Here is a 13,841-nt window from a genome sequence, read left to right as displayed (position 1 = left end):
TGAAACCCAAAAGCGGGTTCGAGTCAGAGGTCTTTGAGTTCCAGGCAATGAGTTGCTTTGAACACTGTTGCACCGAGTCGGTAGCTCCGCTTGAGCTACCGTGGCGTTGAAGACGACCAAGTCCGTCAGTTCCACCCAACAGCATTGGCGCATATCAGTTCCAGCGGGGACAGAGTCATTGACAGAACCTTTTGATGAGTCCGACTCTGTTGGCACGAGTCGTCAGGAGAACCGGTGAAGTTACCGTGCAATGAAGAGATGTAGCGACGCGGTGCACAGGGGTTCAGTCAAGGAGGTTCCGATGAGGGATACTGGCTTCATGCTTGATAAGAGGGCAGTTCAGGCCTCGAGGGAGTGCAGAACCACCACCTATGTTTCTAAGCCTGTTGGAGTCCGGAGGAGCCCAGGTTTGGCAGACCAGTCGGCTATGTTGCGGTTCCTGCGGATGCAGGGGGAGTGACTCCACTCCAAAGGAGATTCCTTCAGGTGTCTTTTTTTGTCCCCAGGCCTTGACAGAACCTGTACAGAGCACAGGCCTGGACATTTTAACAGACTTTCGGGTGAAGAGGTCAGGAACTGCAGGGATCTTCAAAGGTGCAGTCTCAGAGAACAGAGCGAAGTCAAGCGAAGCCCTGAGTTCCCCGATGGTTGAAGTACAAGTGCCATTGATCTGAATCAAATTCCATGATGAATCTAGAGACCCACCCAGAGCAAAGCCCTTAGGTACCCTAAGGTAAGGGTTTGGATGATCAAGGCCCTCCACCCCCCCAGAGAAGGGGTCGGACAGTGGGGAGGATACTCCAATGTCCTTTGTCCAGTTTTGTGCCAGAGCAAAGTGTCAACGGCTCCCTGATCTGGTTTGAGCTGGAGTATGCATGGAGGGCATCAAATTGTGCTTCTCTAGCAGACTATGTGCCACTGGTCAGCACCCCTACCCCAGCTTCGTAAACTAAATCCTTTCTGGGAAGTGTTTACACCTCCCTGTAACAGGATGCCTATGGTCCTACCTTCCTCTTGACCCAGCAGCAGGAGGGCCGAATTGTGTCTGAGGTCAGCAGCATCCCTAGGATGCTGTTAGGATCTGTAAGGTTGATCCTGTAGGGCTACCCGGAGGAGCTCTACCGTGGATGGAATCATACGTCCCACAGCGGATATGGTGTTGGGGTATGATTCCAACATGTTTGCTATCAAACATGTCAAGGTTCGTTCCAGCCAGTTTAGAAAGGATCATTGCATGATGACGCATGGCCTCTCTATATGGCGATGACTGGTACACTTACAAAAGCCTGGAGAATGGGCTCTGGGGTTTGTAGGGGTATCCTGCTCATGCAGGGGCACACTCACACTTCTAACAGAGCACCCTGCCTATGGGACTGAAAGGCTACAGGGGTGACTTATAGGTTTAAGTGCAGGGTGGAGAGCTATAAGGAAAGTGATATCCATCATGAGAGGAGCAAGCACCCACTCACACAGGCTGCCATGGCAGGCCTGCAACCAGGATTTGGAGGGTCCCTCATGGGTGGCATATTACATGCTTCAGCCAATGGGAGAAGCCTGGTGTACCTATGCCCTAATTACCTCAGTACCATAAACTAGGGACTTACAAGGGAGCACCAGTAGCCAAATAGGAATGTACTGAGGTACTCACCACAGCCAAGTTAGGGGAGAAAGCACACAGGCCGGGGACCAGATTAGAAGGATCCCAGTCACACTGGTCATAAATAGCATAACACCATGCAAAAAGTGGGGATAACCGTAAAAGCAGATTTTGCTTTCCTACAATTTAAATAGTCATTCATTACTGTCAGTGTTAGAGTTTGTGGTGACCTTTTAGATCTTCATCTCCTCATTACAGTCAGTGGTAAGGTCAGTGGAGAGCCTCCTGATTCACAATCACTCATTACTGTCAGTGTGAGAGTCAGCGGAGAACCTCCTGATCGACAATCACTCATTACTGTCAGTGTGAGAGTCAGTGAAGAGCCTCTTGATCCACAATCACTCATTACTGTCAGTGTGAGAGTCAGTAGAGAGCCTCCTGATCCACAATCACTCATTATTGTCAGTGTGAGAGTCAGCGAAGAGCCTCCTGATCCATAATCACTCATTACTATCAGTGTGAGAGTCAATGGAGACCCTCCTGATCCACAATCACTCATTACTGTCAGTGTGAGAGTCAGCAAAGAGCCTCTTGATCCCCAATCACTCATTACTGCCAGTGTGAGAGTCAGTGGAGAGCCTCCTGATTCAGAATCACTCATTACTGTCAGTGTGAGCCAGTGGAGAGCCTCCTGATCCACAATCACTCATTACTGTCAGTGTGAGAGTCAGCAAAGAGCCTCCTGATCCACAATCACTCATTACTGTCGTGTGAGAGTCAGTAGAGAGCCTCCTGATCCACAATCACTCATTATTGTCGTGTGAGAGTCAGTAGAGAGCCTCCTGATCCACAATCACTCATTGCGGTCAGTGTGAGAGTCAGTGAAGAGCGTCTTGATCCACAATCACTCATTGCGGTCAGTGTGAGAGTCAGTGAAGAGCGTCTTGATCCACAATCACTCATTGCGGTCAGTGTGAGAGTCAGTGAAGAGCCTCTTGATCCACAATCACTCATTACTGTCAGTGTGAGAGTCAGCGAAGAGCCTCTTGATCCACAATCACTCATTACTGTCAGTGTGAGAGTCAGCAAAGAGCCTCTTGATCCACAATCACTCATTACTGTCAGTGTGAGAGTCAGCGAAGAGCCTCTTGATCCACAATCACTCATTACTGGCAGTGTGAGAGTCAGTGAAGAGCCTATTGATCCACAATTGCTCATTACTGTCAGTGTGAGAGTCAGTGAAGAGCCTCTTGATCCACAATCACTCATTGCGGTCAGTGTGAGAGTCAGTGAAGAGCGTCTTGATCCACAATCACTCATTGCGGTCAGTGTGAGAGTCAGTGAAGAGCCTCTTGATCCACAATCACTCATTGCGGTCAGTGTGAGAGTCAGTGAAGAGCGTCTTGATCCACAATCACTCATTGCGGTCAGTGTGAGAGTCAGCGAAGAGCCTCCTGATCCACAATCACTCATTACTGTCAGTGTGAGAGTCAGCGAAGAGCCTCTTGATCCACAATCACTCATTACTGTCAGTGTGAGAGTCAGTGAAGAGCCTATTGATCCACAATCACTCATTACTGTCTGTGTCAGAATCAGTAGAGAGCCTCTTGATCTACAATCACTCAATTCAAAAATCTTTATTTCGTTACCTTAGAACCATAAAAGATAGATAAAAACATACAATATTTAATATGCTTAAAAAAAGTCCAAATAGAAGTTTCTGTGAGCAATTTATACAAGTGAAACACGGAATGGGGAGTGTATGACCCTAATGTTAAAACATAAATATTTGAATAAGTATGTTAAAAAGGCAACAATAAATAAAAATGAAATTAAATACGCATAATATTTGGGCTTGGGTCCCTCAACCAATCATGAAAATTACAATATTTCAGTGCAAAAACAATTAATATCTATACATTTATTAATACATGGGACAACATCATTATCAACTCATTAAAACACTGTTATCTTTATATCAATATCATAGAATTTTATTAAGACACTGTTGTCTAAATCAATTTTCATGAAATACGGACAGTTCACTGGAGTTTTAGGCCTGCTCTAGCTCGTAAAAAACGTATTGCTAGAAGAAATCTACTAATGCCAAAGACAATGACTTGTGCAGTATCTGTTTTTAAAATCCTTTCCACCTCTTTGCATGATCTCATACCTAGGTTTAAACAGATCGGTTTGATCCATCTTTTCCTAGCTTTGGCATAGGCAGGACAAAAAAGAATATGCAACTCATCTTCTGTGGCTTTACCTGAGCATAAAGTACAACATTCATCCAACTTTGCAATGTGATTATTGGACCAACTTGCTACAGTTGTTTTAATATTCAAAATCCCATATCTAAATTTCATATATAGTGTCTTGGCAAGCGGGGGATGTATCTCATCTAAGAACTGCTCAAAGTATGCACCATCTTTGAACAAGAGGAACCTACTAGTAAGGGTTCCACCCACTGACTCATATGGCACACTATTGTGGATGTATGTCAAAAAGGTAGTTTTTAATACTTTCTTCAAAGCTTGGGTCAATGTACTCGGCTCATCCCCAAAATGCGATAACCCAATCCTTTTCAAACACAAACAAACATGTTTGAGCCATGTAATACTTTTGTTCTGGTCCAATTCTATTATCTCTTATAGACCGGCCTTGTAATCTAACAACTCCGGGGTTGACCAAAGTCTCACCCATAATGTTAGAGGTCTTAAAATTGCATAGTGATCGGTCCATTTTATATTCAAATCAAGGACAATTGGTATTAATGGTGTACGTACGGGTAGCCTTAGCAGGGCTCTATAAAATGTATTTTCCCCCAGCTCGAATTTCTTTTTAAAACAGGGTCCCCATATTTCCGTCCCATATAATGCAGCAGATTGGGCTTTATATTTAAACACCTCTAATGCTGGGGAAACCGCCTTAGTAAGACTACTCCTGTGTCTTTTCATGATTGGCAATGTATTTTGCGTCAGAGTGATCTTACTCTTTTCTAATTGGGTCTTCCATGATAGTTTAGTGTCCAGGGAAACACCCAAATAATTGAAACTCTGTTCGCAGTCTAACTTTTGGCCATTTAAGACCAAATTTTACCGAAATGTTTTGTGAGGATTTATAGCCATGTATTTCGTCTTACTGATATTAATCTGTAAGCCTTTGTTGCTGCAATATGTTTGGAAGTAATTTATTAAACATTGTAACCCTATAGGGGTTTGCGATATTAATATTGTGTTGTCAGTGAAAAGTGCTGGTACTAGTTCTCCCCTTAATCTTGGTGAATTATTTTTTACAGCTATTCAAGAAGTTGGGAATATCGCTGACGAATAATGAGAATAACGTGGGTGCCAATACACATCCTTGGCGAACCCCCCTCTTTATGGGGATAGGTCCTGTTAGTTCACCCCCAGGACCCCATCTAACCTTGGCATAGATATCTTCATGCAGCCTCATGATCTGTTCAAGGAGGTTAGCTGGCAAACCTTGGTGTCTTAGTGACTCCCATAATAAACCCCTAGGAATTAAATCAAACGCAGCCTTAAGATCTACAAAGGCTACGTATAAATGTCCCTTCCTTAAGTTGACATATTTCCAGCATAAGCAACAAAATCTAAAGACCTGATCTATGGTGCTAGTTTTAAGTCTGAACACTGCCTGAAATTGAGAAATTATTATTTTCCTCAATCCATGTTTTTATACGGTTTAAAATGTGCCTTGCAAAAAATTTCTGTAAGATGTTGATTAAACTAATTGGGCGATAGTTTACTGGGTCGTAACGATTGCCCTTTTTAAAAACTGTACACATTTCTGCCCCTTTCCATGTTTCTGGGATTTCAGCGCCCGCTGCTATGGCATTTCATAAGTAATTAATGTAGGGACCCCAGACACTGACTTCGTGCTTAAATAGATCTCCTGGAATCTTGTCGGGTCCGGGCGCTTTCCCTGATTTTACGGAGTCAATGGCCAATATAGTTTCATGCAAATCAAAAACTAACTTCCGTTCATTTGGACTGATTAAAAGCTCTGTTAGTTTGGGCCCTTCCACTCTCTGCTGCTTCATACAGCCTTAGTAAAGTAATCAACCCACGTTGCTGCATCGAGATAAATATCCTTTGTTTCCTTCCCTGCTTTATTTCCTTTAGCCACAAGCCTCCAAAAGCCCATTTGGTCCTTGTTCTTTGCCGCCATTAGCAATTCAGACCAATTTTCATCGTCCCTTGAAGATTTTGCCTTTTCCAGAGTATTTCTATACTTAAGCCTAGCTTCTTTTATGTTGAAGATACTACCATTTTTTATGGCCTGCAATAATTCTGATTTGGCGTTGCAACATTCCTTGTCGTACCAAGAATTTCCTTGACTACTAGGGGGTCTTACATCTCTACTAGTGTTTTTTGACATTTGTGTTACTAATGAAACCAACTCTGTCAAAAATTCCAGGAGTGCATCTCCCCCCAAGGGTAAGTTTAAATGTATATCAAAAGTGTCTGCAAATATTTTGTAAATGTTTGCCAATGCGTCGCCATGCCCTAGTATATGTTCCCTCTTTAAGGAGCAACGGTTATTACGGACTATAATGTCATTAAGGCTTGTGTCTGATATCTCATTATTCTCCATTGGGGATGGAAGAAGTCTACCATGAAACGACAAATGGAGCGGATGATTGTCCCTATCTATCCTCGGAATAACTTTTAAATCTATTGTATACGACCAAATATCAAATGATATCAATATGGAATCGATTTTGCTCCGAGAATTACCCCTATAAAATGTGTGGGCCATTGGTATGTCTGAGGGTAAGCGGCCATTACATGCTCTCAAACCATATTCAACTGTCAACCTCATAATCTGAACCGCTACCACGGTACAGAGGTAATGTTATCCAGCATGGGAATTTTATTAGCACTGTCTTCCTCTTCAAAGATAGTATGTAGCCCTGTAATAGGTTCATAATTACAGTTTAAGTCACCACCTATTATTACACCTGTTTTTACATCTAAAGAATTTAAAATAGAGTCCAATGGCTCTATTATCAGTGACTCTTTCGAGTCTGGGCCAGGTCTATTATAATCATTAAATAGGTGAAGCACCCTTCTGTCCTTGGTTGTCATTTTTTGTCCAAGTAGGTCCTGTGAATTTGTACACAATTGGGTAATTTCAATGGCAAGGGATATGTTCACCCATATTACAAGGCCCCCCGAGGGCTTCCTTCTTACTGATGGATTTCATCCACATAAAATTTTTGTACCCTACTCTGTGTGGAGCAACTAGGGCCCAAGTCTCTTGTAAGAGACAAATATCACTCTTTCCAATAAATTCATTCCACTCTGGATCATTGATATTCCTAGCAAGTTCCGCTATATTCCATGAAATAAAACTTAGCTCTAGTGGATTACTGACTCTTATGGCTGCCTGAGGTTCTACTGGCGGAATAAGAACTAAATTGGAAAACCCCTTTACCAATGACGCTTGATCTGACCGCCTTAGTATGACTGACTGCTTTCCAGATATAGTCCCACGAGAATCCCGTTCTTTGTTCTTTCAAGTCCCCTTGGGTAGTAATAATTCGGGCATTAGGTTGCTCCCTTGACTCACCCTCTTCATGTATTACGGGTATTTTTTCCTTTGGAGTATCTGTAGAGTGTAGTCAATCAACAGCCTTCAAGGAAGTTAATTCTCGATATCTGTTTACAGTATGTGGGGTTATGAAATTATCATAGTCAAAACCAGTCTTCTTGATTGGCATATAGAAATAACCTCATGGTAGAGCGTGGATACTAGTGTTCTGTGTCAATGTCTCTTCATGTGCTCTCAGCAGGTTACGGACCATGTAAGGACGGCTGAAGTTTATGACAATACAATCTCCTTGCATATCCTTTACAGAATCACCCACCCACCCTACCCTACGGACCATTAAAATATCATTCATTTTTTGAGGGTTACATTTTTTAAATTCAGACAACCAATCCACAGTTTCGTTTCTAAGATTGTGCCAGGTTTTTTTTTTGTTCCCTTTGCAGGGATGGGACGCCAGCTAATATCAAAACATATGGACACGCTGCGGGAGGTAATTTCGAAACATCTGCATTAGGAATTAAATCAGTCCCTCTTGGGCTATACATTGTCAGCCTAGTACTGCCCATATTTAAGTGGTCTGTACTTGCTTCAGTTTGGGAATAACTATTTGTATGCTCAACCCCTTCCTCTCTTAGCTCTGCTCTGTGCCCGTAATTTCACCACTGTTTGCGGTCTTACTTCTAACTTGGGTAGTATTTGTTCAGCATGCATGGTATTCCTGCTACCTATAAATGCATTTTTAGATTCAGCTAGGAGTTTTGCCCCTTCCTCAAGGGATCTTTTACCATCCCCGATTAAAGTGCCTAATTGATCTATAGCCAGATTTAGCTGGTCTATTTTTCCATCCAATGCCCTCAATTTAATGCCCATACAATCATTAATTTGAGTCTGCATTTAACTTAGTCCCGTTTGAAGAATATCCGCTACATTTTGCTCTATTGCCCAAACACCCTCATTTGGGGAGGCTAAACAAAGAGGGTAATCGATCTCAGTTTGCGTACCAATAGTCTCGCGTAAAGTCGCCTCGCCTTTGTGCTCTACTGAAATCCCTTTAGATACACTAGCTATTCCCCCTTGCTTTCTTTTTTTCTCACCATTCCTTTTTTCCCTCTGCACCTGCTTTGATTTTCCTTATGGCATTTCCACCTGTTTTGGGACTCGTAGCCTTGTTGATATTCCAGGTGTTCTGGTTCCATCTAAATTAGGGGATCCAAAAGTACTTAGTGTATGTTCTACTGCAGGACTATTTTGATCAGTAGAGGAAATTAAGGATCGACCACTCAACTTTGGTTGTGTTGTGTTAATTGGTACTGGTGAGCTAGATTGTCTATATGTTGGCAACCTAAATGGGTAAAGCGAAAATCTTCTTTCTGCTAGTTCAATTTCAGGGTTAGAAGAGATTCTGCTCTTATTATGTAGGCATTAAGGGTGCCTGCAGCACCCTTCCACCTACTCATAATTGAGCAACGTTTTGATATCTAAAATTAAAAGAAAATTTAAATAAAAAGGAACAAAGAAATGACTATACCCACAATAGTGGAGATTATAATGAAACAGTGACTATTATAATGATAAGAAAAATTTAACACACAAAACCTGGCTTTTACCTCTTTGATCCACTTCAAATCAAAACACGATATGTTTACCCCAAGAGATGTGCCAGACTGCTGTCGGGCACACCAAAACACAAATCCATCTCGGCAGAAATTAAAAAATTGCATTGGCTGCCAGTTAGGAAACGGTTGTTGTTCAAGGCCCTATGCATAACTCATAAAGCATTACACTGTATGGGTCCTAAACACCTGATCCAAAATACAAAATGGTATGTCCCGTCTAGATCTCTACGCTCCTCGGGTGACAAATTGATTCTGATTCCATTGGCAAAGAAAGCCAACTGGGGTGGTAGAAGTTTCTTTCTGGGCATGGCCAAGGCATGGAATGCCCTCCCGATCTCACTTAGAGGCACAACGGAGCTGCTCGCTTTTAGAAAAGCCTTAAGAACCTGGCTGTTCAACACATAAAGTCCGGGCATCTTAATGTGCCTACAGGGGATCATCATCTATAGCGCCAGGATGCCCTTGGGCAACAGTGCGCTCTACAAATATCTTTAATATCAACATTAACATTAACATTAACATTAACATATGTATATTAGATATTAGGGAAGTGGCCCAGTACAGTCTCAAACAGTCACGGATGGGTGCAGACGGCCACGCCCTTGGAGCGGGCTTCACCCGGGCACGCCCGCGCGCATCCTGCGCTGTGGTAGCCCAGGCCCCCTCTTCTGCACCTCCTGGCGCTCACAGCGTGCTCATGGCTTCAACGCCGCAAAGACTGCTGGGGAGCGTAGTCTCTGATGGCAGAAGGACAATGGCAACTCCCAGCAGCATCGGGCGCCAAGTAGCCTCAAGAGAGTCCCCGGAAGGTCCAGCAACGGGCAACAACCTATGTGGCAGGTAGGTGATAAGTAGAACGGGCTCCCACACTGCAGTAGCCCAAGCCCCCTCTTATGTGCCTCCTGGCGCTCACAACGTGCTCACGGCTTCACCGCCACTAAGACTGCTGGGAAGTGTAGTCCCTGTTGGCAGAGGGACAATGGTGACTCCCAGCAGCGTCCGGCGCCAAGTAGCCTCAAGAGAGTCCCCGGAAGGTCCAGCAATGGGCAACAGCCAATGTGGCAGGTAGGTGATTAGTAAAATGTGCTCATGCGCTGCGGTAGCACAAGCCCCCCTTATGCACCTCCTGGCGCTCACAGAGTGCTCACGGATTCACTGCCACAAAGACTGCTGGGGAGTGTAGAAACGGGCAACAACCAATGTGGCAGGTAGGCGATTAGTAAAATGGTCAGCAAAGAGCCTCTTGATCCACAATCACTCATAACTGTTGTTGTGGGAGTCAGTGGAGAGCCTCCTGATCCCCAATCACTCATTTCTGTCGGTGTGAGTCAGTGAATAGCCTCCTGATCCACATTCACGCATTACTGTCAGTGTGAGAGTCAGTGAAGAGCCTCCTGATCCACATTCACGCATTACTGTCGGTGTGAGAGGCAGAGAAGAGCCTCTTGATCCCCAATCACTCATTTCTGTCGGTGTGAGTCAGTGAATAGCCTCCTGATCCACATTCACGCATTACTGTCGGTGTGAGAGGCAGAGAAGAGCCTCCTGATCCCCAATCACTCATTTCTGTCGGTGTGAGTCAGTGAATAGCCTCCTGATCCACAATCACTCATTACTGTCAGTGTGAGAGTCAGCGAAGAGCCTCCTGATCCACAATCCCTCATTACTGTCAGTGTGAGAGTCAGCGAAGAGCTTCTTGATCTACAATCACTCATTGCCGTCAGTGTGAGAATCAGTGAAGAGCCTTGTGATCCACAATCACTCATTACTGTCAGTGTGAGAGTCAGTGAGGAGCCTCTTGATCCACAATCACTTATTACTTTCAGTGTCGGAGTCAGTGAAGAGCCTCCTGATTCACAGTCACTCATTACTGTTGGTGTGAGAGTCAGTGAAGAGCTTCTTGATCTACAATCACTCATTGCGGTCAGTGAGAGAGTCAGCGGAGAGCTTCCTGATCCACAATCACTCATTACTGTCACTGTGAGAAGGCAGTGGAGAGCTTATTGATCTTTAATCACCCATTACTGTTGGTATGAGAGTCAGCGAAGAGCCTACTGATGAACAATCACTCGTTACTGTCGGTGAAAGAGTCAGTAGAGAGCCTATTGATCCACGATCACTCATTACTGTCAGTGTGAGAGTCAGTAGATAGCCTCTTGATCCACAGTCACTCATTATTGTCAGTGTGAGAGTCACTAGAGAGCCTATTGATCCACGATCACTCAGTACTGTTGGTGTGAGAGTCAGCAAAGGAGCCTCCTGATTCACAATCACTCAGTGCTGTCAGTGTGAGAGTCAGCAAAGAGCCTCCTGATCCACAGTCACTCATTACTGTCAGTGTGAGAGTCAGCGGAGAGCCCCTTGATCCACAATCACTCATTACTGTCAGTGTGAGAGTCAGGGAAGAGCCTCCTGATCCACAATCACTCGTTACTGTCAGTGTGAGATTCAGCGGAGAGCCCCTTGATCCACAATCACTCATTACTGTTGGTGTGAGAGGCAGTGAAGAGCCTCCTGATCCACAATCACTCATTGTCGGTGTGAGAGTCAGCGAAGAGCCTCCTGATCCACAATCACTCATTACTGTCAGTGTGAGAGTCAGCGGAGAGCCCCTTGATCCACAATCACTCATTACTGTCAGTGTGAGAGTCAGCGGAGAGCCCCTTGATCCACAATCACTCATTACTGTTGGTGTGAGAGGCAGTGAAGAGCCTCCTGATCCACAATCACTCATTGTCGGTGTGAGATTCAGCGAAGAGCCTCCTGATCCACAATCACTCATTACTGTCAGTGTGAGAGTCAGCGGAGAGCCCCCTGATCCACAATCACTCATTGTCGGTGTGAGAGTCAGGGAAGAGCCTCCTGATCCACAATCACTCATTACTGTCTGTGTGAGAGTCAGCAGAGAGCCTCCTGATCCACAATCACTCATTACTGTCAGTGTGAGAGTCAGCGAAGAGCCTCCTGATCAACAATCACTCATTGTCGGTGTGAGAGTCAGCGAAGAGCCTCCTGAACTACAATCACTCATTACTGTCAGTGTGAGAGTCATAAAAGAGCCTCCTGATCAACAATCACTCATTACTGTCGCTGTGAGAGTCAACGGAGAGCCTCCTGATCCACAATCACTCTTTACAGTCAGTGTGAGAGGCAGTGAAGAGCCTCCTGATCCACAATCACTCATTGTTGGTGTGAGTCAGCGAAGAGCCTCCTGATCCACAATCACTGATTACTGTCAGTGTGAGAGTCAGCGGAGCGCCTCCTGATCCACAATCACTCATTGTCGGTGTGAGAGTCAGCGAAGAGCCCCCTGATCCACAATCACTCATTGTCGGTGTGAGAGTCAACGGAGAGCCTCCTGATCCACAATCCCTCCTTACTGTTGTGTGAGTCAGCAAAGAGCCTCCTGATCCACAATCACTCATTGTCGGTGTGAGAGTCAGCGAAGAGCCCCCTGATCCACAATCACTCATTGTCGGTGTGAGAGTCAGCGAAGAGCCTCCTGATCCACAATCACTCATTGTCAGTGTGAGAGTCATCAAAGAGCCTCCTGATCCGCAATCACTCATTACTGTCAGTGTGAGAGTCAGCGAAGAGCCTCCTGATCCATAATCACTCATTACTATCAGTGGGAGAGTCAATGGAGACCCTCCTGAACAACAATCACTCATTACTGTCGGTGTCAGAGTCAACGGAGAGACTATTTATCCACAGTCACTGATTACTTTCAGTGTCAGAGGCAGTGAAGATCGTCTTGAAGAACAATCACTCATTGCAGTCAGTATCAGAGTCAGTGAAGAGCGTCTTGTTCCACAATCGCTCATTACTGTCAGTGTGAGAGTCAGTAAAGAGCCTCTTTATCCACAATCACACATTGCTGTCAGTGTGAGAATCCGTGAAGAGCCTCCTGACCCTGAATCACTCATTACTGTTGGTGTAAGAGTCAGTAAAAAGCCTATTGATCAACAATCACTCATTACTGTCAGTGTGAGAGTCAGTAAAGAGCCTCTTGATCCACAATCACTCTTTGCTGTCAGTGTCAGAGTCAGTGAAGTGCCTCTTGATTCACAATCACTCATTAATGTCATTGTGAGAGTCAGTGAAGATCTTCTTGATCCACAATCACTCATTGCGGTCAGTGTGAGTCAGTGAAGAGCCTCTTGATCCACAATCACTCTTTGCTGTCAGTGGGAGAGCCAGTGGAGAGCCTCCTGATCCACAATCACTCATTACTGTCAGTGTGAGAGTCAGTAGAGAGCCTATTGATCCACAATCACTCATTACTGTCAGTGTGAGAGTCAGTGGAGAGCCTCCTGATCCACAATCACTCATTGTCGGTGTGAGAGTCAGCGAAGAGCCTCCTGATCCACAATCACTCATTACTGTCGCTGTGAGAGTCAGCGAAGAGCCTCCTGATCCACAATCACTTATTACTGTCAGTGTGAGAGTCAGCAAAGAGCCTCTTGATCCACAAAAACTCATTACTGTCAGTGTCAGAGACATTGGAGAGCCTCCTGATCCACAATTACGCATTGCTGTCAGTGGGAGAGTCAGTGAAGAGCCTCCTGATCCACCATCACTCATTGTCGGTGTGAGAGTCAGCGAAGAGCCTCCTGATCCACAATAACTTATTAATGACAGTGTGAGAGTCAGCAAAGAGCCTCTTGATCCACAATCACTCATTACTGTCAGTGTCAGAGACATTGGAGAGCCTCCTGGTCCACCATCACTCATTGTCGGTGTGAGAGTCAGTAAAGAGATGATTGATCCACAATAACTCAGTACAGTCGGTGTGAGAGTCAGCCGAGAGCCTCCTGATCCACAATCACTCCTTACTGTTGTGTGAGTCAGCAAAGAGCCTCCTGATCCACAATCAGTCTTTACAGTCAGTGTGAGAGGCAGTGAAGAGACCCATGATCCACAATCACTCATTACTGTGAGTGGGAGAGACAATGAAGTGCCTCTTCATCCACAATCACGCATTGCTGTCAGTGTAAGAGTCAGCCGAGAGCCTCCTGACCCACAATCACTCATTACTGTCAGTGTGAGAA

General features: G+C 44.8%; 1 protein-coding gene across 1 annotated transcript in view; it reads right to left on the bottom strand.

Moving 5' to 3' along the window:
• Positions 1 to 13,841, bottom strand: part of LOC144828298 (verrucotoxin subunit beta-like) — a 315,538-nt gene that overhangs the window by 137,515 nt on the left and 164,182 nt on the right. The window lies entirely within an intron of this gene.

This window comes from Lissotriton helveticus, chromosome 4_1 (genome assembly GCF_964261635.1).
Source record: "Lissotriton helveticus chromosome 4_1, aLisHel1.1, whole genome shotgun sequence".
In the NCBI taxonomy this organism is placed as follows: Eukaryota; Metazoa; Chordata; class Amphibia; order Caudata; family Salamandridae; genus Lissotriton; species Lissotriton helveticus.
The sequence above is the reverse complement of the archived record's forward strand: the minus strand, read 5'-3'. Positions and strand labels throughout refer to the sequence as shown.